The sequence below is a fragment of the Palaemon carinicauda genome, chromosome 14, assembly GCF_036898095.1.
Source record: "Palaemon carinicauda isolate YSFRI2023 chromosome 14, ASM3689809v2, whole genome shotgun sequence".
NCBI lineage: Eukaryota > Metazoa > Arthropoda > Malacostraca > Decapoda > Palaemonidae > Palaemon > Palaemon carinicauda.
The window spans coordinates 46,477,667-46,505,403 of record NC_090738.1 but is presented as its reverse complement, the minus strand read 5'-3'; the positions used below and the strand labels follow the sequence as shown (position 1 = coordinate 46,505,403).

Sequence of the window (27,737 nt, the reverse complement as noted above, 5' to 3'; positions counted from 1 at the left end):
CCAGCGCCACCTGTGGCCAGGTACTCAAGTACTTCTTGTTGACACCTCCTCAATTATTCCTCGGTCCACTGGTTCTCTATGGGGAGGAAGGGAGGGTCGATTAAATCATGATTATCGGGTAAGTATATTCAAAAATTTATTTTACTAATAAAAATAACATTTTTCAATATTAAACTTACCCGATAATCATGTAGCTGATTCACACCCAGGGGGGTGGGTGAAAACCAGTGTACAAGATTAAAGGATAGCTAAGTATCCCATATTTCATATAACAGTTATCTCAAATAACAATGAAATAATAAGTACCTGGTAAGGAAGTCGAATTGAACCGTTACTCTGCCTCTTTTTTAAGTTCGTCTTCCTTACTGAGCGCAGCGTTCCTCTTGGAGGCTGAATCAACCCAAAGGTGCCAAAGTATATGGGGTTGCAACCCCTACTAAAGGACCTCTACAAAACCTCTAACCCAGGCGCTTCTCAAGAATGAATAGACCACCCGCCAAATCAAAAGGATGCGGAAGGCTTCTTAGCCTACCGTAACAACCATAAAAACAACAATAAAAGCATTCAAGAGAAAGGTTAAAAAAGGTTATGGGATTAAGGGAATGTAGTGGCTGAGCCCTCACCTACTACTGCACTCGCTGCTACGAATGGTCCCAGGGTGTAGCAGTTCTCGTAAAGAGACTGGACATCTTTAAGATAAAATGATGCAAACACTGACTTGCTCCTCCAATAGGTTGCATCCATTATGCTCTGCAGAGAACGGTTTTTATTAAAGGCCATCGAAGTAGCTACGGCTCTTACTTCGTGGGTCCTTACCTTCAGCAATGCAAGGTCTTCCTCCTTTAAGTGAGAGTGGGCTTCTCTAATCAGAAGCCTTATATAATACGAAACCCCATTCTTGGACATGGGCCTCGAAGGTTTCTTGATGGCACACCATAAGGCTTCTGACTGTCCTCGAAGAGGTTTAGACCTCTTAAGATAAAATTTGAGAGCTCTGACAGGGCAAAGAACTCTCTCTAGTTCGTTACCTACCATGTTGGAGAGGCTAGGTATTTCAAACGATCTAGGCCAAGGACGTGAAGGAAGTTCGTTCTTTGCTAGGAATCCGAGCTGAAAAGAACATGTTGCAGATTCGGTCGTGAAACCAATGTTCTTGCTGAAGGCATGAACCTCACTGACTCTCTTAGCTGTTGCAAGGCAGACGAGAAAAAGAGTCTTGAGGGTAAGGTCCTTGAAGGAAGCTGACTGGAGAGGTTCGAACCTAGGTGACATAAGGAACCTTAAGACAACGTCTAGGTTCCAGCCTGGAGTGGATAGACGACGCTCTTTAGACGTCTCAAAAGACTTAAGAATGTCTTGAAGGTCCTTGTTGGAAGAAAGGTCCAAACCTCTGTGGCGGAGAACTGAAGCCAACATGCTCCTATACCCTTTAATCGTAGGGGCTGAAAGGGATCTCTCATTCCTAAGATGTAGAAGGAAGTCAGCTATTTGGGTCACAGAGGTATTGGTAGAGGATATTGAATTGGCTCTACACCAGCTTCGGAAGACCTCCCACTTAGACTGGTAGACTCTACGAGTGGAAACTCTTCTCGCTCTGGCAATCGCACTGGCTGCCTCCTTCGAAAAGCCTCTAGCTCTAGCGAATCTTTCGACAGTCTGAAGGCAGTCAGCCGAAGAGCGTGGAGGTTTGGGTGCAACCTGTCTACGTGAGGTTGACGTAGAAGGTCCACTCTTAGAGGTAGAGTCCTGGGGATGTCGACTAGCCATTGAAGTACCTCTGTGAACCATTCTCTTGCAGGCCAAAGGGGAGCAACCAGCGTCAGCCGTGTCCCTTCGTGTGAGATGAATTTCTGCAGAACTTTGTTTATTATCTTGAACGGTGGGAATGCGTACAGGTCGAGATGGGACCAGTTCAGTAGAAAAGCATCCACATGAACTGCTGCAGGGTCTGGAACAGGGGAACAGTACAGCGGAAGTCTCTTGGTTATGGAGGTGGCAAACAGATCTATGGTAGGTTGACCCCACAAGGTCCAAAGTCTGTTGCACACACTCTTGTGGAGGGTCCATTCCGTGGGAATGACCTGATTCCTTCTGCTTAGGCGATCTGCTGAGACGTTCATATCGCCCTGAATGAACCTCGTGACCAGAGTGAGGTTTAGACCTCTTGACCAAATGAGGAGGTCCCTTGCGATCTCGTATAGGCTCCTCGAATGTGTCCCTCCTTGCTTGGAGATGTAAGCCAAGGCTGTGGTATTGTCTGAGTTCACCTCCACCACTTTGCCTAGCAGGAGGGACTTGAAGTTCAACAGGGCTAAATGAACTGCTAGTAGCTCCTTGCAGTTGATGTGGAGTAATCCTTGTTCTTCGTTCCACGTTCCCGAGCATTCCCGTCCGTTCAAGGTCGCACCCCAGCCCGAGTCCGATGCATCTGAGAAGAGATGAAGATTGGGGGTCTGAATAGCCAACGATAGACCCTCCCTGAGAAGGAGGTTGTGCTTCCACTACAGGAGAGTGGTCTTCATCTCTTGGGTGATTGGAATAGAGACTGCTTCGAGAGTCGAACCCTTGTCCCAATGAGCTGCAAGATGGAATTGAAGAGGGCGGAGGTGGAGTCTCCCTAGCTCGACGAACAGGGCCAGTGATGAAAGGGTCCCTGTGAGACTCATCCACTGTCTCACCGAGCAACTGCTCCTCTTCAGCATGCTCATGATGCACTCTAGGGCTTGGCTGATCCTGGGGGCCGATGGAAAAGCCCGAAAATCCTGACTCCGAATCTCCATTCCCAGGTACACAATGGATTGGGAGGGAATGAGTTGAGACTTTTCTATGTTGACTAATAGACCCAGTTCTCTGATTAAGTCTAAAGTCCAATTGAGATTCTCCAGACAGCGACGACTCGTGGAGGCTCTCAACAGCCAGTCGTCTAAGTAGAGGGAGGCTCTGATGTCCGATAAGTGTAGGAATTTTGCTATATTCCTCATCAGATGAGTAAAGACCATAGGAGCTGTGCTTAGGCCAAAACACAGGGCTTGGAATTGGTAGACAACCTTTCCAAAAACGAATCTCAGGAAAGGTTGGGAGTCTGGATGAATAGGAACGTGAAAGTAGGCATCTTTCAAGTCCAACGAAACCATCCAGTCCTCCTGCCTGACCGCTGCTAAGACCGACTTCGTCGTCTCCATCGTGAACGTCTGCTTGGTGACATACGCGTTGAGCGCGCTGACGTCCAGCACCGGTCTCCAACCTCCTGTCTTCTTGGCCACAAGAAAGAGACGGTTGTAGAAGCCCGGGGATTGATGGTCCCGGACTATAACCACTGCCTTCTTCTGCACAAGTAGCGACACCTCCTGGTGCAATGCTAGCCTCTTGTCCTCTTCTTTGTAGTTGGGAGAGAGATTGATGGGCGATGTGGTCAGAGGTGGTTTGAGGCAGAATGGAATCCTGTAACCGTTCCTCAGCCAACTGACAGACTGGGCGTCTGCACCTCTCTTCTCCCAGGCTCGCCAGAAGATCTTGAGTCTGGCTCCTACTGCTGTCTGGAGATGCGGAGAGTCAGTTTTTTCCTTTAGATGTCCTGGAGCCTTTCCTGGACTTGCTCCTGTAAGAGTCTGGACGGGAGCTTCCTCGGCTGGGGGCTCTACCACGAAAGGGCGGTATGAACCTCGTAGCAGGGGTATCAGCCACTGGGGAGCGATAAGTCTTGGGGACTGAGGTGGCAACCTTAGACTTACGAGCCGATGAGGCTACAAGATCGTGTGTATCCTTTTGTATCAGGGCAGCAGACAAGTCCTTAACCAGCTCTTCGGGGAAGAGGAACTTCGAGAGCGGAGCAAAAAGGAGTTGTGACCTTTGGCAAGGTGTAATGCTGGAGGAAAGGAAGGTACACAGCTGTTCCCTTTTCTTCAAAACCCCTGATACAAACATCGACGCAAGCTCACCAGATCCATCCCTAATGGCCTTATCCATGCAGGACATTAATAGCATGGCAGAATCCTTGTCCGCAGGAGAGGTCTTCTTGCTGAGGGCCCCCAGGCACCAGTCAAGAAAGTTGAACATCTCAAATGCTCTAAACAGTCCTTTCAGTAAGTGATCAAGGTCTGAGAAGGTCCAGCAAACCTTAGAGCGCCTCATTGCAGTTCTCCGAGGCGAGTCTACCAGACTTGAGAAGTCAGCCTGGGCAGAGGCAGGTACTCCCAAGCCTGGTGCTTCTCCTGTGGCATACCAAACGCTCGCTTTCGAAGTGAGCTTAGTCGGCGGGAACATGAAAGAAGTTTTGCCAAGGTGTTGTTTAGTCTGCAGCCACTCCCCTAAGATCCTTAATGCTCTCTTAGAGGACCTTGCTAGGACTAGCTTAGTATAGGAGGACTTAGCTTGTTGTATGCCCAGCGAAAACTCAGATGGCGGAGAGCGGGGAATAGCAGAGACAAAGTGGTCTGGGTAAACCTCCCTAAGCAGAGCCAAGACCTTACGAAAGTCAATAGACTGTGGAGAAGGCTTGGATTCATCCACGTCTGACGAGGGATCCAGGTGTGCCTCCTCATCATCAGACGCCTCATCACCAGAGTGCAGCGAAGATATCGGACAAGAATGCTGAACAGCAGAGTCAGAACGAGTAGGAACAACATTAGTGGTTTCCTCTTCAAGTAACTGTTGAGGGAGAACCTGAGGCTCAGACTGCAAAGGCTGAATAAAAGACGAAGCAGAAGGAAGGCGCATGGGTGGAGGAGGCTGACTCCTAGCATGAGTGGTTGAACCCAAGGGTTGCGCTAGCTGAGCGGTTGGTGGAAGCGGAGTAGCAAGTTCCTGTTCCTGTGGTGTGAGCGGAGCATGATGAGGTTGAGGCTGCGCAGAACAAGGTAAATGTCTCGCAAGCTGAGGCTCCTGAGGCGCAAGGCCAAGGTGTAGTGGAGCTTGCCTTGTGGATGGTTGAGCTCGCTGCAGCGAGAGCTGAGGAGACTGACTCATGGACGGGAGAGGTTGTTGTACCTCAACCGAGTGTTGCACCACTGGTGGAGCAGCAAGGGGAGGCGGAGGAAGAGAGGTATAATCCTCCTGATCCCATAGCAAAGGTTGCCTTAAAGAAGGCGGAGGCTGAACACCACTGGGAACAGCAAACTCAGACCGTGGCTCAACATCGTACGCCTGGCAGGTGGAGCTGCGATCAGGCGGAGCAAGCGCAGGCGGAGCGAGCGCAGGCGGAGCGAGCGCAGGCGGAGGGAGTGTAGGCGGAGGCGGAGGCGCAACACTCTCAGCCCGACACTCACGCATCAAGTCCGAAAGCTGTGCTTGCATGGACTGTAGTAGAGTCCACTTAGGGTCGGCAGAAACTACAGTAGGCTGAGGTAAAGCCTTAACAGTCGAGCTCTGTTGTGGCAGAACCTTACTCCTCTTGGGCGGAGTGCAGTCGACAGATGACTGCGGCGAGTCAGAGCTGAGCCAATGACTGCAACCTGGCTGAGCACTAGCGGACTGGACTCTGCGTTTAAGTGGTCTCGAGACCTGAGACCAACGTTTCTTCCCTGACAGATGATCAGCGGACGAGAAAAAGACGGGCTCAATCGTCTGCAGGTGGGAGTGACGGTCTTTGGAAGACACGCCCGCAACCACCGAGGATACTTCTGTGCGCCTAACAAGGCCTGCCGAACCCTTATGCCCTTCGACATTGCTTCTCCCCTGGGCTTGGGAGCTTGCAAGAGGTCCCGGACTGGGAGGACGACTGGCTCGCACAGAAGTATCCTCACGCACCACACTGGCACTGACACTAGCACTTGGCACTGCACTGACACTAGCACTCGTCACAGCACTGGCACTAATTCCACCCACTGCACTCTTGACCTTAAGTTCCTTGACTTCGGCCATCAGAGACTTATGGTCACTTACCACTGACTCTACTTTATCGCCTAAGGCCTGAATAGCACGCAAAACAACAGACATATCAGGCGGAGGGCAAACAGTAGGTTCGGGGGTAGCCACTACAGGGGTAGGAAAAGGTAGGGGATCATGAGGTGAGGAAAAAAGTGAAGAGTGAGAAGAACTCCTCCTAACTCTACCTCTCTCTAACTTAGATGAATATTTTAAAAGACGGACAAATTCCAGTTCCGAAAGTCCGGCGCATTCCTCACATCGATTTTCTAACTGACAGGGCCTGTCCCTACAGTCAGAACAAGCGGTGTGAGGATCTACCGAGGCCTTCGGAATACGCCTATTGCAAGACCTACATCGTCTATGGGAGGGGGCTTGCGAAATGTCAGACATCTTGAATCCTAAGAGTTAGCCAAAGGGGTTTTCAAAATCAAGCAAAAGATCGTTAACCGTTAATCAGGACTATATAAAAGCTATCTAGCTAATATAAGAAGGTTTCCAGTAATGCGACAGCCGAAATCTGAGAGAATACTTCACCAATTAGCCGTGAACAAACTCGAAGATCATAAGCGTATCCCAGAACGTCTTGCCGGAAGCACGACAGAGGAATAATTGAGGAGGTGTCAACAAGAAGTACTTGAGTACCTGGCCACAGGTGGCGCTGGTAAGTACACCCCCTTCTAGTATTGTGATAGCTGGCGTATCCCTCCATAGAATTCTGTCGGGCAACGGAGTTGACAGCTACATGATTATCGGGTAAGTTTAATATTGAAAAAAATGAAGTAATTTGTATTTTTCCTACTATACAAGTGAACTGGAAAGGCCATTGAATGTTACCTACTTAATAGGTACAGTAGATAACAGAGGTAGTAGGGCGAGCCACCTTCCCGCCCTTTGGATCAAGGAATGAGTGAGGGGGTTGCAGTAAGAAGTGTTACTTAAATGACTATGATTTTTATCATTAGGAAAAGCACAAATGACAGCACTTTGAAAATCTGTGATTTGTTCCTACACGAATCCAAACCATCATCCTTTAAATAAGAGACTTATCCTTACGTAAGAGGGCACCCCTGCAACCAGACTAATTGGTTCGTTTCTTCTCAGGAAATGTCTTCCTTTCCGATCTGGTATGGGAGCAAGGAAGGTGACTCCAACAACCTCCTCACAGCTAATCCTAGAAATGTAAAAACTGTTAGGGGCTTGGCCAGTACTGGCTAAAAAAGAAGCATGTACTAATTCATGGTACTTTCCCTCTCTACAAGGGAGAGTCAGACCAGACATCAAGACTAGAAAGTCTCTCCGTAGCATAACTGACCGACATCAGTTGCCCAACAAGCATATAATGGCTGCAGCTGTTTCATCCCTCGAAAGTAAAACAAGAAAATTTAGAAGGACTGGTCATTTCACCTTTTCTTAACACTTAAGCCGGTACAATAGTAGGAGACACAAAACTACTGAGCTGCCACCAAAGGACCCAAGTAAGGAGATCCAGGGGTCTGTGGGCAATGTCTTTAAAGTACTGGGGTAAAAATGGTCTGAAACTCTCAGATACTGCTTATGGTCCAAAGTATATCAACAGGTGATCCAGGTGGACACTGACAAGGTTAGTGCTACAAGGCCTTAGTCGATAGCAGAGCCCTGCACTGACCTCAATGCCTCGTCATCATAAGACTCACAGACCTTGAAGGAAACATGCTAGTGCTAAAAATGGTTGCAATACTCAAATCCTTAATGTTGAATCCTGTAATGTAACACAGCGTGGGCCTCCAAAACCACAGTAGTACAGCGTGGCCCTCCATGACCTCAGTAGCACAGCCTGGCCCTCAAAAGCCTCAGTAGCATAGCCTGGCCCTTTAAGACCTCAGTAGCATAACCAGGCATCAAAGAGTCAAATGTCTGTATAAGGGATAGGATTGAGCAGGAAATGGGTCTTAGTGAAGTCTCCTTACTAGGAAGCAGAACCAACATCTCTCCGTAATTGACATGATGAAAGAGCCTGCAAAACTACCTCTTGCCACAGCAGAATAGACTCAAGATGTCCTCCTCAGGTAGCAGTAGAAGGCCGGTGTGCCCTGGCTGTAAGGAAGACAACCAACCGACCTCAGGACCAAGCTCCTGGGTAGGTAAGAATGATTGCAGTTTCTCTTGAGTATGGGCTATTCCCTGAGGGGGATGATCCAAACTCTTCTTAGACAGAGGTAGGACAAGAAGTCATGACCAGCTGAAAATAGCTATGGCTAGGGAGATACATTCTCTATGTCTCCCAATGTAATGTGTCTTTTGGGACCTACCTAACCAGAATGGGAGAGTTGGGGCCAGCCTAGTGTCACAGTGAAAGGACCATGGACATAGACAAAACATTCTACTCTCCCTGGACAATATGAGTACTGTACTCAATCTCTGGGTGTGTGGGGGGGGGAACCTTAATGGCTCTCAGTATGCCAAGAAATCGGCCCTACCAGACTCATGGAATAACTACCAATACGTCAGAAAATCTGCCCTATTGAAATCAAGGAATGGCTGACTGAGTCCTGGGAAAAGGTCACTAGGTGAGTTCTGTTACTCCCTCCTAAAGGATGAGGAGGGTGGCTTCAACATCAGCATATACTCTACCCTTGAAGGGACATCTCATCTGCAACTGGTACCACAGCAGTAGCTGTCAGTCTAGGCTAACACTTCACTAGACAAAACCTAAAGGAATCACTCAGCAAGTAGTTCCGTTACCTCTTCCTGAGAGAGGAGAGCAATGCGAAAAGTCTCGCATTAACCTGGGTAATTGGAGTCAGTGTTGGATATGAACAACTTGGGAGGTACCAGTCAAAATGATGATATTGATTGATTGATTTTGGGTTTTCTAGGATCCTGACATTGAAGGTCATTGATGCCAATATCATTTGTTATGAATAACTTATAAAAGGAAATTCAATTAAAATCCCAAAAGCACACAGGTTAGTATGAAAGTTCAATAGCTTTTAGAAGACCTGTTTCTGAAATAAATCTAAAAATTTCACTAGTAATGTAGGGCACATCTTGCCCAAGAATCTTGGCAAGGACAAACCCAAAATCCCTACCTCGAACCTCACACAGATATCTATTTCTTAGGCACTAAAGAGTGGGGCATTTAGTCAATAAATGCCTCACTGTCAGGGGATCAAACATTCATTGCAATGTGACTGATACTGACAGTCATAAAAATCTTGTGTCAAACGAGTGTGACCAACACGAAGCCGACAAAGTGCAGTCTCCCACTTTCGTGGCATCATGTTATACCTCCAAGGAGTAATAACACTTATTCTTTCCCTCATCTTATTTTTATCTATGGTATTCCAATGCTGCTGCCAAATATGACTAATATGGAAATAATTTGTATTTTTCCAAACGATACAAACCTTTAGATATACGGTGATACCTCTACATACGATCTTAATTCGTTCCAGAAACTACTTCGTATGTTAAAACGATCGTATGTTGGAGCAAATATTCCCATAAGAATACATGGTAATTGATTTAATTCGTTCCTCACCCTAAAAACCATAATAAATCCTTAATAAATGGCTACACATAATTGCACAATACATTAATACAATGCCTGTATAATAAATACATATTACAAACCAAAAAAAAGAATAATGATAATGAAATAATAATTTTTATAATTTTATATTTTTTTTTTACATTTTTCTTTTCTTATTTTTAATTTTCATCACTTTCACTCGATTCGGTCTTCCTTTTCTTTGCTTCACTTTCTTTCTTTTCATCATGATCACTAGACCGTTTTAGTAGAGATTTCTTAAAGAAACTATCGAGTGAAAGTTGCTTTGTATGGCTTTTAAGGATTTTTCTAAAATGCGTTAAGCAAACATCTTCGGACTGCGCAACAACGCGGCAAACCTGAAGTTTCTGTGGGCGATGCTTGTCGATGAAATCAACATGTTGATGATATGCCAACATCTGTTTTATTTCCGCCGTACCTAAGATTTCGCCTACCTCCTCGATCTCCTACGACTCACTCAACTGCGCTTGGAACTCATCATGCTGCATGGCTTGCAGCTCCTTGAGTTCCTCAGTGGTGAGCTCTTCGTGATGCTCATCAACGAGTTCGGTGATATCATCTTCATCCACCTCCAGACCCATGGACTTGCCAAAGGATATAATCTCTTCGACGTCTTCCTCGGCGGCAAGCACAGGTTCATTCTCGGGGCCAAAACCTTCGAAATCTCTAGGAGCAACAGCATCAGGCCAAAGCTTCTTCCAAGCGGAATTCAGGGTCCGACGAGTTACTCCCTCCCAAGCCTGATCAATGATCTTTAAGCAGTGCACGATATTGAAGTGGCTCCTCCAAAATTCACGCAAAGTTAAGTTGGTGCTTTGTGTGACATTAAAGCACTGCTTAATTGTGCTTGGTGTACAGCTTCTTAAAATTAGAGATGACTTGCTGGTCCATGGGCTGGAGGATAGGGGTGGTATTCGGTGGAAGATACAACACCTTGATGAATTTGTATTCGTCGATGATATCATCTACGAGTCCGGGGGGGTGAGCGGGTGCATTGTCCAAACAAACCAAGCACTTCAAAGGCAAATTCCTTTCCTGAAGATACTTCTTGACAGCAGGGCCGAAAACTACGTTTACCTATTCCACAAAGATATGCCTAGTAACCCAAGCCTTAGAATTAGAATGCCATAGAACATGTAGCAGGTCTTTATTAATTCTATGTGCTTTAAATGCCCTAGGGTTTTCGGAATGGTAAACTAACAGGGGCTTAATTTTGCAGTCCCCGCTGGCGTTGGCACAAAGAGCAAGAGTCAACTGATCCTTCATTGGCTTATGTAGAGGCATTTTCTTCTCTTCAGCGGTAATATACGTTCGACTAGGCATCTTTTTCCAAAACAGACCGGTTTCATCACAGTTGAAAACCTGCTGCTCTACGTAACCTTCCTCCGCCACAATGCTTTCGAACTTTTTAACAAAGTCTTTAGCAGCCTAAGTGTCCGAACTCGAAGCTTCTCCATGACGAACAACTGAATGAATCCCGGTCCGTTTCCTAAATTTCTCGAACCAACCTCGAGACGCCTTGAATTCCTCTGTCGTAGGATCGGCTGAACTCTCCCCCGCGTCACCCCGAGAGCGCCGCCTTCAAGTCACTGTAGATAGCGCTGGCCTTCTCACAAATGATCGTTTCCGTGATCGTATCGCCAACAATCTCCTTGTCTTTGATCCATATTAACAAAAGTCATTCCATCTCTTCAAGGGTAGGGCTACGACGTTTAGAAATAATCGTGATCCCCTTCGAAGGTTTCACTGATTTAATGGCTGCCTTCTGTTTTATGATCGTCGAGATCGTCGACATATTCCGGCCATATTGTTTAGCCAGATCGCTAACACGTACACCTCGCTCATGCTTTTCTATGATTTCCTGCTTTAATTCTAATGAAAGCATGGACTTCCTCTTTTTCTCACCACTGCTACTACTTCCTGAACCGAAACTAAGCTTTTTAGGACCCATGATTACGGAACACAGAAAACAACACGTGAAAAGGCAAGATAAAAACTGTGAAAACTGAGCGAATAGAGGACAACCACACGATGCGCACGCGATGAGAGGACTGATCAAGGTGACGCTCGATTGGCGTCCCTCCGATATGCTGCCGGCTAGTGGTGTCAACAGCAAACTACGCTGCACGCTTTCGAGAAAATTTCACGGGTAAGCATATTGTTTACGCCGTATGTTGGAGCAACACTTCGTATGTTGAGACAGAAATTTGGTCGAATTTTACTTCGTACGTTGGAATATTCGTATGTTGGGACAATCGTATGTAGAGGTTCCACTGTACAGTATATAGGGGTATTACTTTTGGCGAAGTGGAAAGGACAAGCCATTAAATTTTAGTGAAGGTTAACTACCCATCCCACTAGTTAGTGGGGGGGTTATGGGGGTAGTTAGCTACTGCCCTCACTCACACACCTGTGACTGTACTTCATTTTGCTTGGAGGAAGGATTTCAAGGGGGATATGGTTGATGGGTAAGTTTTTATACATAGCTAAAGGTTTATATCATTAGGAAAAATACAAATTATTTCCAAATTTATCATTTGTTCCATAACTGGAATACAAACCTAAGCTATTTAAAGGGATGGCTCACCCATTAGGAGGGGGGATGTCCCTGCCAATCTGGCTTTTTACTTTACCCGGGTCTTCTTTATTATGTATGTTAGTACACAAATAAGGAAACCTTAACACCTCGCTAAACCTTGCTATGCAAGGTCTGTAGCCTACACAAGCTGTGTTGACTTACTAGCAATGTGACTGTCAAGGTATAAGTTATTTCGAGCCTGTAGGAATTAACCAAGTTGACCAAGACATTCCCAATACCACCTCGCCAGGGTATGGGGATGTAACACTGTTGATACAATACTAGGTTACACAAGGGAGCAATGGTTTACCTGCAGTGGTTGAGGCCAGCTTGCACATAGGACCCAGTATGCTGATTTCCCCAGGAGAGGGAGGGTGAAGAAGGGAAAGAGCCAGTCATTCCTTTTCATTCACTCAGATTAAAACTGAGCAACCAATGCCCTCAACCTTCTGTTACTTGTCAAATAAGGAACTTTAAGTACTAAACCAGCTATTGCGCAGCCACCATAGGACCGCTAGAGAACGTATCGAGATTCCTGTGGGTCACGTCTTGCAGGTAATGAACGGTGAATGATGTTTGACGTTTCCACACGCCCACTTGCAGATCCTGCGTCACTCTGGGTCGACGTATTGAAAGATGATCTGGATTCAGTGCATTGTCTAAAGACCCTGCGAATCAAAGCTGAGATGGTGTTTTTCGTGATGCTCTTCTTACTTCTCCCAGTGCTAGCGAGAAGCGAAGGCAAACGGGGTCAAGCTGCTGCTGTTCTCTTGAGGTAGAGCCTAAAACTCTTCACTGGGCATAGTAACAGAGGATCTGGATCTATGGTTACAGAGTGGAGACTCGTTATCTGGAAGGAATCGAACCTAGGATCCTGAGTCTCAGCAATAAACTCAAGGACACAGCCAAAGCTTACCTTTCCCCATTCCCTTGAATGGGTGATGTCATAAGAGAGACCGTGAAGTTTGTTGACTCGTTTAGCTGAAGCTAAGGTGAGAAGGAACACTGTCTTCCATGCAAGGTGGCGATCTGTTGCCTGGCGTAATGGTTCGTAGGGAGGTCATTTTAGAGATCAAAGAACCCAAACCTCGTTCCAAGGAGGAGTTTTCACTTCAGACTGAGGACAGGTAAGTTCGTAACTCCGTATGAGGAGGGAAGTTCTAGCGATGAGGAAATGTCTACTCCTTTCAGTTTAAAGGCAAGGTTCATTGAATGAATGAATAATTTGAAGTTCTTTGACTGAGAAATAGTGTTTTATTGCCAAAACTGAAAGGTGCATTTCCTTCAACAAATACACGAGGCACTCCGCTATTGCTGGAATAGTGATATCGGGTGGAGGGATACCCTTTCCATGACACCAACCACAGAAGACGTTTTACTTTGCCAGGTAGACTGATGCTGACATCCTTCGCAGATATCCAGACATTCTCTTCGCAACTTGTGGCAAAAATCCTCTCTGAGTGAGGAGATGCTGGATAGTCTCCAAGTGTGAAGACGTAGCGAAGCTACTCTTTCGTGGAAAATGTTGGCATGTGGCTGTCTGAGTAGATTGTGTCGTGGAGGAAGTTCTCTTGGAAGTTCCGACTGGAGCTGCGGAAGGTCCGGAAACTATTCTGTGTGATGCTAAAGCAAATCTATGAGGGTCATTAAGAGGTTGACCGATGTTCTGGCCTTGTTGAGTACTCTTCTCATCAAACAGAACGGGGGAAAGGCGTAAACATCGATGTTGTCCGTTGCTGGAATGCATCTTACCACAAAACCTTGTGGTACGGGACTGGGGAGGAGTACAGTATAATGGGAGCCTGAAGTTTAGGGACGTTGCGAACAGATCCACAGTTGAAGAACTCCACAAAGTCAGTACTTTGTTGGCTACTAAATGATCCAAAGACCTTTCAATACCCACTTTCCAGAGAATGAAGTTAGTTGATAGTGAGATTGAGTGAACTTCTGCCCATCTCAGTATCTCTACTCTACTGCCAAATGGGATAGGGGCTGCGAAAAAGTACCTCCTTGCTTGTTGATGTAAGCCACTACTGTGGTGTTGTCGCTCATTACCACTACTGAGTGACACGCTAGAAACTGATGGAACTTTTGAAGGACCAGGTAGATGACCTTCCTCTCTAAGAGATTTATGGGAAGGTACTTTTCAAACTCTGATCAAAGGCTTGAGATCGTGTGAAGCAGCACGTGGGGTCCCCACCATTCTTTGGATGCATCCAAAAACAGCCAGTCCAGGGGAAGGACGAGAAGACTGATATCCTTCAGCAGATTCTCATCTGCCACCCACCACTCGAGGTCTGTCCGTTCCTCTGCTCCCATGCTGATCAGAATGTCTAGGGGATCGAAGGCCTGGTTCCAGTTGGACTTTAGCTGCCATTATGATGGATCGTATCCTGAGGCAGAAGTTGAGAACTAGACGAGCCAGAGATGATGGGTATCCAAGAAGAATTAGTTACCTCTGGCCTGGGAGCTCTTCTCATCTAAGAAAAGGTCTCGCAACCTTCCTCAGCCTCACTACCCTGTCGTCTGATGAGAAGGCTTTGTGGAGGTTGGTGTCTATTATCTTTTCAAGGTATTACAGTCTTTGAGTGGGAGGAAGGGATAACTTCTCGAGGTTTACCATGATCCCTAGATCTTGGCAAAGCCTCCGAGGTTTGTCTCTGTGGTGACGAAGGGATGCCATCGAGTCTCCATAACCCTTTTACCCCCAGGATATTTGGAACTTTCCAACCCTTAACCCCAAGGGGTTATTTTTTTTCAAGCACATTTTGCAGTATATTTTTTTTAAATTGCTCTAACAGCCTTAATTTGTATCATAGAGAGGTCAGGTTGGTCTCATTCTCTTGGAAAATGCCTGAATTTTCTCAAAAAATTATCAAAAATATGAAAAAAAAAATGTAAAATGTTATTTTTATTAGTAAAATAAATTTTTGAATATACTTACCCGATAATCATGTAGCTGTCAACTCCGTTGCCCGACAGAATTCTATGGAGGGATACGCCAGCTATCACAATACTAGAAGGGGGTGTACTTACCAGCGCCACCTGTGGCCAGGTACTCAAGTACTTCTTGTTGACACCTCCTCAATTATTCCTCGGTCCACTGGTTCTCTATGGGGAGGAAGGGAGGGTCGATTAAATCATGATTATCGGGTAAGTATATTCAAAAATTTATTTTACTAATAAAAATAACATTTTTCAATATTAAACTTACCCGATAATCATGTAGCTGATTCACACCCAGGGGGGTGGGTGAAAACCAGTGTACAAGATTAAAGGATAGCTAAGTATCCCATATTTCATATAACAGTTATCTCAAATAACAATGAAATAATAAGTACCTGGTAAGGAAGTCGAATTGAACCGTTACTCTGCCTCTTTTTTAAGTTCGTCTTCCTTACTGAGCGCAGCGTTCCTCTTGGAGGCTGAATCAACCCAAAGGTGCCAAAGTATATGGGGTTGCAACCCCTACTAAAGGACCTCTACAAAACCTCTAACCCAGGCGCTTCTCAAGAATGAATAGACCACCCGCCAAATCAAAAGGATGCGGAAGGCTTCTTAGCCTACCGTAACAACCATAAAAACAACAATAAAAGCATTCAAGAGAAAGGTTAAAAAAGGTTATGGGATTAAGGGAATGTAGTGGCTGAGCCCTCACCTACTACTGCACTCGCTGCTACGAATGGTCCCAGGGTGTAGCAGTTCTCGTAAAGAGACTGGACATCTTTAAGATAAAATGATGCAAACACTGACTTGCTCCTCCAATAGGTTGCATCCATTATGCTCTGCAGAGAACGGTTTTTATTAAAGGCCATCGAAGTAGCTACGGCTCTTACTTCGTGGGTCCTTACCTTCAGCAATGCAAGGTCTTCCTCCTTTAAGTGAGAGTGGGCTTCTCTAATCAGAAGCCTTATATAATACGAAACCCCATTCTTGGACATGGGCCTCGAAGGTTTCTTGATGGCACACCATAAGGCTTCTGACTGTCCTCGAAGAGGTTTAGACCTCTTAAGATAAAATTTGAGAGCTCTGACAGGGCAAAGAACTCTCTCTAGTTCGTTACCTACCATGTTGGAGAGGCTAGGTATTTCAAACGATCTAGGCCAAGGACGTGAAGGAAGTTCGTTCTTTGCTAGGAATCCGAGCTGAAAAGAACATGTTGCAGATTCGGACGTGAAACCAATGTTCTTGCTGAAGGCATGAACCTCACTGACTCTCTTAGCTGTTGCAAGGCAGACGAGAAAAAGAGTCTTGAGGGTAAGGTCCTTGAAGGAAGCTGACTGGAGAGGTTCGAACCTAGGTGACATAAGGAACCTTAAGACAACGTCTAGGTTCCAGCCTGGAGTGGATAGACGACGCTCTTTAGACGTCTCAAAAGACTTAAGAATGTCTTGAAGGTCCTTGTTGGAAGAAAGGTCCAAACCTCTGTGGCGGAGAACTGAAGCCAACATGCTCCTATACCCTTTAATCGTAGGGGCTGAAAGGGATCTCTCATTCCTAAGATGTAGAAGGAAGTCAGCTATTTGGGTCACAGAGGTATTGGTAGAGGATATTGAATTGGCTCTACACCAGCTTCGGAAGACCTCCCACTTAGACTGGTAGACTCTACGAGTGGAAACTCTTCTCGCTCTGGCAATCGCACTGGCTGCCTCCTTCGAAAAGCCTCTAGCTCTAGCGAATCTTTCGACAGTCTGAAGGCAGTCAGCCGAAGAGCGTGGAGGTTTGGGTGCAACCTGTCTACGTGAGGTTGACGTAGAAGGTCCACTCTTAGAGGTAGAGTCCTGGGGATGTCGACTAGCCATTGAAGTACCTCTGTGAACCATTCTCTTGCAGGCCAAAGGGGAGCAACCAGCGTCAGCCGTGTCCCTTCGTGCGAGATGAATTTCTGCAGAACTTTGTTTATTATCTTGAACGGTGGGAATGCGTACAGGTCGAGATGGGACCAGTTCAGTAGAAAAGCATCCACATGAACTGCTGCAGGGTCTGGAACAGGGGAACAGTACAGCGGAAGTCTCTTGGTTATGGAGGTGGCAAACAGATCTATGGTAGGTTGACCCCACAAGGTCCAAAGTCTGTTGCACACACTCTTGTGGAGGGTCCATTCCGTGGGAATGACCTGATTCCTTCTGCTTAGGCGATCTGCTGAGACGTTCATATCGCCCTGAATGAACCTCGTGACCAGAGTGAGGTTTAGACCTCTTGACCAAATGAGGAGGTCCCTTGCGATCTCGTATAGGCTCCTCGAATGTGTCCCTCCTTGCTTGGAGATGTAAGCCAAGGCTGTGGTATTGTCTGAGTTCACCTCCACCACTTTGCCTAGCAGGAGGGACTTGAAGTTCAACAGGGCTAAATGAACTGCTAGTAGCTCCTTGCAGTTGATGTGGAGTAATCCTTGTTCTTCGTTCCACGTTCCCGAGCATTCCCGTCCGTTCAAGGTCGCACCCCAGCCCGAGTCCGATGCATCTGAGAAGAGATGAAGATTGGGGGTCTGAATAGCCAACGATAGACCCTCCCTGAGAAGGAGGTTGTGCTTCCACCACAGGAGAGTGGTCTTCATCTCTTGGGTGATTGGGATAGAGACTGCTTCGAGAGTCGAACCCTTGTCCCAATGAGCTGCAAGATGGAATTGAAGAGGGCGGAGGTGGAGTCTCCCTAGCTCGACGAACAGGGCCAGTGATGAAAGGGTCCCTGTGAGACTCATCCACTGTCTCACCGAGCAACTGCTCCTCTTCAGCATGCTCATGATGCACTCTAGGGCTTGGCTGATCCTGGGGGCCGATGGAAAAGCCCGAAAATCCTGACTCCGAATCTCCATTCCCAGGTACACAATGGATTGGGAGGGAATGAGTTGAGACTTTTCTATGTTGACTAATAGACCCAGTTCTCTGATTAAGTCTAAAGTCCAATTGAGATTCTCCAGACAGCGACGACTCGTGGAGGCTCTCAACAGCCAGTCGTCTAAGTAGAGGGAGGCTCTGATGTCCGATAAGTGTAGGAATTTTGCTATATTCCTCATCAGATGAGTAAAGACCATAGGAGCTGTGCTTAGGCCAAAACACAGGGCTTGGAATTGGTAGACAACCTTTCCAAAAACGAATCTCAGGAAAGGTTGGGAGTCTGGATGAATAGGAACGTGAAAGTAGGCATCTTTCAAGTCCAACGAAACCATCCAGTCCTCCTGCCTGACCGCTGCTAAGACCGACTTCGTCGTCTCCATCGTGAACGTCTGCTTGGTGACATACGCGTTGAGCGCGCTGACGTCCAGCACCGGTCTCCAACCTCCTGTCTTCTTGGCCACAAGAAAGAGACGGTTGTAGAAGCCCGGGGATTGATGGTCCCGGACTATAACCACTGCCTTCTTCTGCACAAGTAGCGACACCTCCTGGTGCAATGCTAGCCTCTTGTCCTCTTCTTTGTAGTTGGGAGAGAGATTGATGGGCGATGTGGTCAGAGGTGGTTTGAGGCAGAATGGAATCCTGTAACCGTTCCTCAGCCAACTGACAGACTGGGCGTCTGCACCTCTCTTCTCCCAGGCTCGCCAGAAGATCTTGAGTCTGGCTCCTACTGCTGTCTGGAGATGCGGAGAGTCAGTTTTTTCCTTTAGATGTCCTGGAGCCTTTCCTGGACTTGCTCCTGTAAGAGTCTGGACGGGAGCTTCCTCGGCTGGGGGCTCTACCACGAAAGGGCGGTATGAACCTCGTAGCAGGGGTATCAGCCACTGGGGAGCGATAAGTCTTGGGGACTGAGGTGGCAACCTTAGACTTACGAGCCGATGAGGCTACAAGATCGTGTGTATCCTTTTGTATCAGGGCAGCAGACAAGTCCTTAACCAGCTCTTCGGGGAAGAGGAACTTCGAGAGCGGAGCAAAAAGGAGTTGTGACCTTTGGCAAGGTGTAATGCTGGAGGAAAGGAAGGTACACAGCTGTTCCCTTTTCTTCAAAACCCCTGATACAAACATCGACGCAAGCTCACCAGATCCATCCCTAATGGCCTTATCCATGCAGGACATTAATAGCATGGCAGAATCCTTGTCCGCAGGAGAGGTCTTCTTGCTGAGGGCCCCCAGGCACCAGTCAAGAAAGTTGAACATCTCAAATGCTCTAAACAGTCCTTTCAGTAAGTGATCAAGGTCTGAGAAGGTCCAGCAAACCTTAGAGCGCCTCATTGCAGTTCTCCGAGGCGAGTCTACCAGACTTGAGAAGTCAGCCTGGGCAGAGGCAGGTACTCCCAAGCCTGGTGCTTCTCCTGTGGCATACCAAACGCTCGCTTTCGAAGTGAGCTTAGTCGGCGGGAACATGAAAGAAGTTTTGCCAAGGTGTTGCTTAGTCTGCAGCCACTCCCCTAAGATCCTTAATGCTCTCTTAGAGGACCTTGCTAGGACTAGCTTAGTATAGGAGGACTTAGCTTGTTGTATGCCCAGCGAAAACTCAGATGGCGGAGAGCGGGGAATAGCAGAGACAAAGTGGTCTGGGTAAACCTCCCTAAGCAGAGCCAAGACCTTACGAAAGTCAATAGACTGTGGAGAAGGCTTGGATTCATCCACGTCTGACGAGGGATCCAGGTGTGCCTCCTCATCATCAGACGCCTCATCACCAGAGTGCAGCGAAGATATCGGACAAGAATGCTGAACAGCAGAGTCAGAACGAGTAGGAACAACATTAGTGGTTTCCTCTTCAAGTAACTGTTGAGGGAGAACCTGAGGCTCAGACTGCAAAGGCTGAATAAAAGACGAAGCAGAAGGAAGGCGCATGGGTGGAGGAGGCTGACTCCTAGCATGAGTGGTTGAACCCAAGGGTTGCGCTAGCTGAGCGGTTGGTGGAAGCGGAGTAGCAAGTTCCTGTTCCTGTGGTGTGAGCGGAGCATGATGAGGTTGAGGCTGCGCAGAACAAGGTAAATGTCTCGCAAGCTGAGGCTCCTGAGGCGCAAGGCCAAGGTGTAGTGGAGCTTGCCTTGTGGATGGTTGAGCTCGCTGCAGCGAGAGCTGAGGAGACTGACTCATGGACGGGAGAGGTTGTTGTACCTCAACCGAGTGTTGCACCACTGGTGGAGCAGCAAGGGGAGGCGGAGGAAGAGAGGTATAATCCTCCTGATCTCATAGCAAAGGTTGCCTTAAAGAAGGCGGAGGCTGAACACCACTGGGAACAGCAAACTCAGACCGTGGCTCAACATCGTACGCCTGGCAGGTGGAGCTGCGATCAGGCGGAGCAAGCGCAGGCGGGGCGAGCGCAGGCGGAGCGAGCGCAGGCGGAGGGAGTGTAGGCGGAGGCAGAGGCGCAACACTCTCAGCCCGACACTCACGCATCAAGTCCGAAAGCTGTGCTTGCATGGACTGTAGTAGAGTCCACTTAGGGTCGGCAGAAACTACAGTAGGCTGAGGTAAAGCCTTAACAGTCGAGCTCTGTTGTGGCAGAACCTTACTCCTCTTGGGCGGAGTGCAGTTGACAGATGACTGCGGCGAGTCAGAGCTGAGCCAATGACTGCAACCTGGCTGAGCACTAGCGGACTGGACTCTGCGTTTAAGTGGTCTCGAGACCTGAGACCAACGTTTCTTCCCTGACAGATGATCAGCGGACGAGAAAAAGACGGGCTCAATCGTCTGCAGGTGGGAGTGACGGTCTTTGGAAGACACGCCCGCAACCACCGAGGATACTTCTGTGCGCCTAACAAGGCCTGCCGAACCCTTATGCCCTTCGACATTGCTTCTCCCCTAGGCTTGGGAGCTTGCAAGAGGTCCCGGACTGGGAGGACGACTGGCTCGCACAGAAGTATCCTCACGCACCACACTGGCACTGACACTAGCACTTGGCACTGCACTGACACTAGCACTCGTCACAGCACTGGCACTAATTCCACCCACTGCACTCTTGACCTTAAGTTCCTTGACTTCGGCCATCAGAGACTTATGGTCACTTACCACTGACTCTACTTTATCGCCTAAGGCCTGAATAGCACGCAAAACAACAGACATATCAGGCGGAGGGCAAACAGTAGGTTCGGGGGTAGCCACTACAGGGGTAGGAAAAGGTAGGGGATCATGAGGTGAGGAAAAAAGTGAAGAGTGAGAAGAACTCCTCCTAACTCTACCTCTCTCTAACTTAGATGAATATTTTAAAAGACGGACAAATTCCAGTTCCGAAAGTCCGGCGCATTCCTCACATCGATTTTCTAACTGACAGGGCCTGTCCCTACAGTCAGAACAAGCGGTGTGAGGATCTACCGAGGCCTTCGGAATACGCCTATTGCAAGACCTACATCGTCTATGGGAGGGGGCTTGCGAAATGTCAGACATCTTGAATCCAAAGAGTTAGCCAAAGGGGTTTTCAAAATCAAGCAAAAGATCGTTAACCGTTAATCAGGACTATATAAAAGCTATCTAGCTAATATAAGAAGGTTTCCAGTAATGCGACAGCCGAAATCTGAGAGAATACTTCACCAATTAGCCGTGAACAAACTCGAAGATCATAAGCGTATCCCAGAACGTCTTGCCGGAAGCACGACAGAGGAATAATTGAGGAGGTGTCAACAAGAAGTACTTGAGTACCTGGCCACAGGTGGCGCTGGTAAGTACACCCCCTTCTAGTATTGTGATAGCTGGCGTATCCCTCCATAGAATTCTGTCGGGCAACGGAGTTGACAGCTACATGATTATCGGGTAAGTTTAATATTGAAAATAGCATTTTTTTGCTAGACGTACCGGTACATCCATGGGGGTAAAGGGATGAGTTTTGTGAAACGTACGAGTACGTCCTTTGGGGGTAAAAGGGTTAAATCAGCCAGTTTTCCAGGAAATGTAGGTGAGGGATGCTGGTTCTATGAGCACAGGATGTAGGGCGAGCACTCTCATGAAGTCCTGGGGTGCTGTGGAGAGACCGCCTTGAACTGGTATTTCTTGTCGTCTGGAAGTATGCGTCCTTTAGGTCCAGCTTACACATGAAGATCTGTGGTCTTACTGCTTGTCTAACCTTCTCCAACATGGTGTGGACTTGGGCCCGAAGGGCAGCTCCTTTGCGGATCCCTTCGCATAAGAGCTCGTTGACGCTGGAGTTTAGACCAGTGGAGAGAGAGATACCCTGAACGTATCATGGAGATTGTCCGGGGGTCGGTCCCAAGCTGCATTTTCCTTCCACGGGAGGACTTGGAGCCTTTCTTGCCTTTGACAGTAAATGGCTTTTTTAGACACCTTGTTGTCCCTTACTACAGTCCTGTTTTGCCGTTCCTGAAGAGGCCAGATGTGGACTGCTTGGCTCCTCCTGTGGGATTTGTAGTCCTTGATGAGGACTTTTAATCTAAGAGTCCCTAGACTCGTTACTTGGAGATAAGAAGGCCTCTAGGACCAAAGAACTAGGTGTTACAGAGCCTCTGTTGGTCACCCGTAGAGGAGAGGATGGAATCCTAACCAGGTTTCGAGACTACTCTGCAATTTCTCAAGACTTTCTCAATGAGTGAAGGCTGGAAAGAGTTGGATAAGGACTCTTCCCTCAGAGAGAACTTAGTCTGAACTGATGAAGAAGTGTGCAAGGTAACACTTGACCTTACCTTGGACGCCTGATGGGGGGTGATGCTATTCCTTAGAACAGCACCATTCTAGCGGATGTTGACGATGGTCTGGCGGTGGTTTTCGTGGCTGCTATGCAGTCGAAAGTGCTCACGAGTAGCAACCTGTCGACGAACTGCTGATGGAGACTGCCGATCGCTTGCCAATCATCTAGCGGATCGGCGCGATGGGGAACGGCGAGCACTGAGGAGGGTGTTGTTTGCCTTCCAATCTTTCTGGGGAATGACGGGTGGAGGGTGACTGGTGAGTGGTTGAAGGCTGCTGGTGGGCTGCTGAGCGGTGAACTGCCGGTGAACAGAGAAATGTCGGCAATCGGCAAATTGGCAATCAGTGAGCCAAAGATGAGCAGCAAACTGTAGGGAACCAACGAACGGCTAACCATTAGCGGGTGGCGAATGTCTTACCCCTGGCAAACAGCGAACGGATGGTGACTGACAAGCAGTCGAAGGCTGCCTGGTTAGTTGGCGAGCAGTGATCTGCCATCAATTGGTGGGTTGACACGGCAATTGGCGAGTTGGCCATCGAAGAGCCAAAAGTGAAAGACGAACCACTTGATAAGTCCGTGAGTGGCTAACCATTGTCAAATGGCAAACGGCCGCATGCCAACAGTTCATCGAAGGATGAGCGACCGGGTGGTTGGAACTAGCTGGAGAGTCATGAACCAGAGTTTGTTGCAAGCAGGTGGCGAGGAGAGTTGGTCTGACGAGGGCCGTAAGGTTGGTGAACAACAAGACCGAGAAGAGTCTGAGGTGACAGGCGATAAGTGATCAGCGAGATGCCTATTGGCAATCGGTGATCGGCGAGCTGGAGATCAACGATTGGCGAAAGCACGAGCAGATAATAGGCAATTGGATTGGTGATCAGCAATCGCCTGACTTAGTATCGGTGATCGTTGAGCTTGCAATCTTTGAGCTAGATAGGTAGGATGGCGATCGATGAGCTGGCGATCAGCGTGCTGACGATTCGAACGCCGCAAAATAGGCGAGCTGGGGGATGATCAGACAAGTTGAAGAACTGCAGGGTGGTTCAATGATTGACTGATTTGACGATTGGAGAGTTGGCGATAGGCGAGCTAACGATCAGCGAGCTAGCGATCGGCGAGCTAGCGATCGGCGATCGGTGAACTAGCAATAGGAGATCAGTGAACTAGCAATCGAACAGCTAATGGTCTGAGATCGGTGAGCCAGCAATCAGGGATTGGCGAGCTAGAAATCGGCGATCGGCAAGCTGACTATCGATGATCGCTGATCTAGCAAAGAGCTGACAATTGGTTATCTACTGGAGATCAGCAATCAGTGAGACTGGGGGTTGATTATTGGAGAAAGGTGAGCTAGTAAACAGCAATTGGCGAGCTAAAAATTGGCGATCAGCGAGCTAAATGCCGATCGGCGAGCTGGCAATTGGCGATCAGCGAGCTAAATGCCGATCGGCGAGCTGGCAATTGGCGATCGCCGAGGTAATGTCCGGCAATCGATGAGCTAGCGATCGGCAATCGGCTAGTTGACGATCGGGGATCGGCAGGAGATCGGCGAGTTGAAGATTCCTATCGTTCAGCTGGAGATCAGCGATCGGCGAGACTTCAGATCAACGATCGGAGAAAGACGAGCTAGCAATCGGCGATCGCCAAGCTGGCAATTAGCAGGCTGACAATTGGCGATTGGAGAACTACACAAGGTTGGGGATCGGCGAACAGCGGAACAATAATCTGGAAACAGGATGAGCCCTTTGGCAGAGCAAACAACCCCAGGGAGAGGCTCACGAATGAGACCTTGACAGTGCGCCATGAACCAGGGATCATTGACGAGCAGGCAAGACCTAAGAAACAGGTGAAGGTCAGAAACCAGTAGAATCAGGACATGAAGGCTCCTCCAAAGAGGAGAGCTGCAGTGATGAGGCTGGAGACCCGAAGAAGCGTCTTTTCTCCAAAGATGCAAGCGCACCTCTAAGGCGAAACGGAGGAGTATGGTGGGGTCAATGACCACGACGACGAACCCCCGAAGGAGCAAGAGGATCAGCAAGCTGTTCAGCAGCAGCAGGCCTCCGACGAGGAGTCTCTATGAGTGGCCTCTCTCGCGAACGAGAGAGGTGATCACTCGCAAGAGAGACTAGCATTGGACTTTGTTCTGACCATGACTGAAAAGTCAACTCAACATGGGGGGAGCATAGTCTTTGGTAAAGAAACAGCAACAGCAATCGGAGATCGGCGCAATGATGTAGAAGATGAAGGGAAGTTCTCCCTCGGAAAGGAGAACAACCCAACACCTGGGGAGGATAACTCTCCCTCAGATGGGAAAGTAGTTCAACCCCTCGAGGCAGAACTCCGGGCAGCGCTCTTTGCTTCCCATCAACAAGCCTTGTTCAAGTTGAAAGTCTGCATAGAGCGTTACCTGAAAAAACGTAGCCGGAGCTAGTTCCTCGAGGTTAGCGTGTTGATTGGAAGCTGCGACAGGCGCAGGAGAATAGGAAAGTAATTGCACAGTGACAGCACATTCCATAGGAATGAACGGTACTGCTCTTCTACATTGGCTATCCTAGTCGAACGAAGAAGTACGTCAACGCTAACAAAAAAAAATTATGTACCAAAAACTCCCTCGGGAGGAGCACCTTGTCCATGTACGGGAAAAGTGACCACCAAGAAAACAGATACAAGTTAAGGACTGCGCACTCCCTTCCCGGCCGACATCGACGGTAGTAGGAGAGCGGCAGTGTAAAAAACTGTAACAAAACAAGAATAAAAAAAAATTAATTCAGCTGAGAAAATTAAATACTCGAGAGAATCACTCAACTCTCCGGCGGGAAGGGGGGCTCTGCATGCATAAGCTCCTTTCAGGAAGAAGTTGCAGGCAGTTGTGGTCGGGATCTAGGAAAGGCCCCAGAGACCTTTTGTACCTTATCCCACAGGCATTGCCAAACCTGAGGCTTTGGCCAAAGTTCCCTCCTAAGGGACGAGGCTCTTGAAAGAAATTGTACAATGGATTAGGGAGCCCTGCAGAGCAGTCCTCCACTTCTGCACTGCCCTGTATGTGGCTCCTTGGAACGACAGACGTGGCCATCTCAAACGATAAATTCCAAAGTAACAGAGCTACCTTTGAGCCAAGGCATCCCTGATCTGATCATCAATTAGATCCATGGTCAGATTAACCATACCTGACCCCACATGCCACATAACATGAAAACCCCGCTGATGTACCTCTGGGGGCTCCTCACTCCTCATGCATACTCATTGGGGACCAAGTCAGGGTTGTATGCCCAGGAGCAGAGGTAGCAGATGCATTTAAAGAGAAAATGGAAGAGGAAAAAACTCCCTCTTGCTGTTTCCTTGAGCATTGTCCAGATAGACCTCAAAGAAGGCTCAGCTCTTTTCCCCCACTAAATGCATATGACTACCACTGCACAGAAGGCCAAGACCTACATTCACCAGATAGGGATGATTGCAAAAAAATCATGCTAAATAAGAAGCAGCAAAGAGGGACGTGGATCTACAGCCAGCTTAGCCAAAAACTGACTGAAACATCCCTCTTTCCCCAGCAATTACACATTTCTTGTTTCACATCCATGATCTCAAGCAACCGGTGGAGGGGTGGGGCTCCTTGCGATGCTCACCACCTGTTGTCAACTGCTTCATTAACAAGTTCAATGGCCGTTCCATCTCCGATGAAGAAATATTCACCATTTCAAAGGACGAAAGGTTTATATGCACATAAGAACAGATAGTTTTTTCAATGTATTATTTTTAGAAGACAAAGAAATTTACATTTTGGTCATAAACCTTTTCCTGTTATTTATCAGATTCTGGTTGTCTGTTTTAAAGATTTTAACATTTTCAAGAAGCATAGGTTAAATAGATAAAATTAGAATTTCTATTTATCATACTGTTATCTCTAATATATGCTTTTATCATTAAGATTTATTATTTTGTTACTTCATTTCCTCAGGAATTTATTCGGTCTAAGTCCGCTAAGGATTGTGTTTGACTTATTGGGTTGGAAAATCTTCCCTGATGATATCTCATTCGGATGGTGGCCCTATTAAGATTCAACCAATTCTAAGCTCGTATTCAAGGGGAATTACAAAACTCCTAAATCAGCTAGACTGAAGTGATTATTTCATATTTGAACACACACAGTGATAGGATACGAACAGCCTAATGGTCAGATTCGAAACCATGTGTGTAGTTTAAAATCCTCGCAAAATGTTAAAACCTAAGAGACTTGTGGGAACCTAAGTTTTTTTCTGAGAATCGTCCTTTCTACCCAAATTACAGAACCACAAATCCAAGAACAGATTCGAAAACATAAAGACGGAAGAAAACAATGGAACAGGAAGTACGCAGTCCTATTCCATATCTAAAGCTAATCCTTGGTACCATCAAATGACCAAAAAAAGGAAAATACAGTGTATCACTTCCAGGGGATTAACTCGGCTAACTGCTCAAAAGCTGGGAACAAACCTGGGGATAAACCCAAAAGAGACCGATGATAGACCCGGTCATAAATTATCATATTCTAGATCAGAGGAAGAACTTAGTCTGTTAGTTATGCCCCACAAAACAGAAAGAGAGTATGGGTGACTGCTGTATCCAGCAGCAAAAAGGTGAATACAGTAGTATGAATAACGATCACTAGGTGATGATGAACCTTGTTCCTGATCGTGTGTATGCAATGGAACATCTCAGTGCTCATAAAAGCTATAAGGAAAAGGGGAAGAACAGAGCCTGTAACGCACATGTTTCATACACGCTTATACATTGTAAAAGTTTTTTTTTTTTTTATCTTATCACTCGCTCTTCCCTGTGCTGTTAACCCTTTTACCCCCAAAGGACGTACTGGTACGTTTCACAAAACTCATCCCTTTACCCCCATGGACGTCCTTGCAAAAAACTGCTATTTAAATTTTTTTTTGCATATTTTTGATAATTTTTTGAGAAACTTCAGGCATTTTCCAAGAGAATGAGACCAACGTGACCTCTCTATATCAAAAATTAAGGCTGTTAGAGCAATTTTTAAAAAAATATACTGCAAAATGTGCTTGAAAAAAAATAACCCCTGGAGGTTAAGGGTTGGAAATTTCCAAATAGCCTGGGGGTAAAAGGGTTAATAAACCAACCTGTGTAAGCCTGATAGGTCATGTCTTATTTTGTTTGAATTTTTGTGATGTTCTAGCTCACAATTCCTGGTATTTAAGCTCC

General features: G+C 47.2%; 1 protein-coding gene across 3 annotated transcripts in view; it reads right to left on the bottom strand.

The window, feature by feature from the left end:
* LOC137653568 (sec1 family domain-containing protein 2-like) overlaps window positions 1-27,737 on the bottom strand; it is a 261,267-nt gene that overhangs the window by 169,567 nt on the left and 63,963 nt on the right. The gene's annotated exons all lie outside the window — the stretch shown is intronic.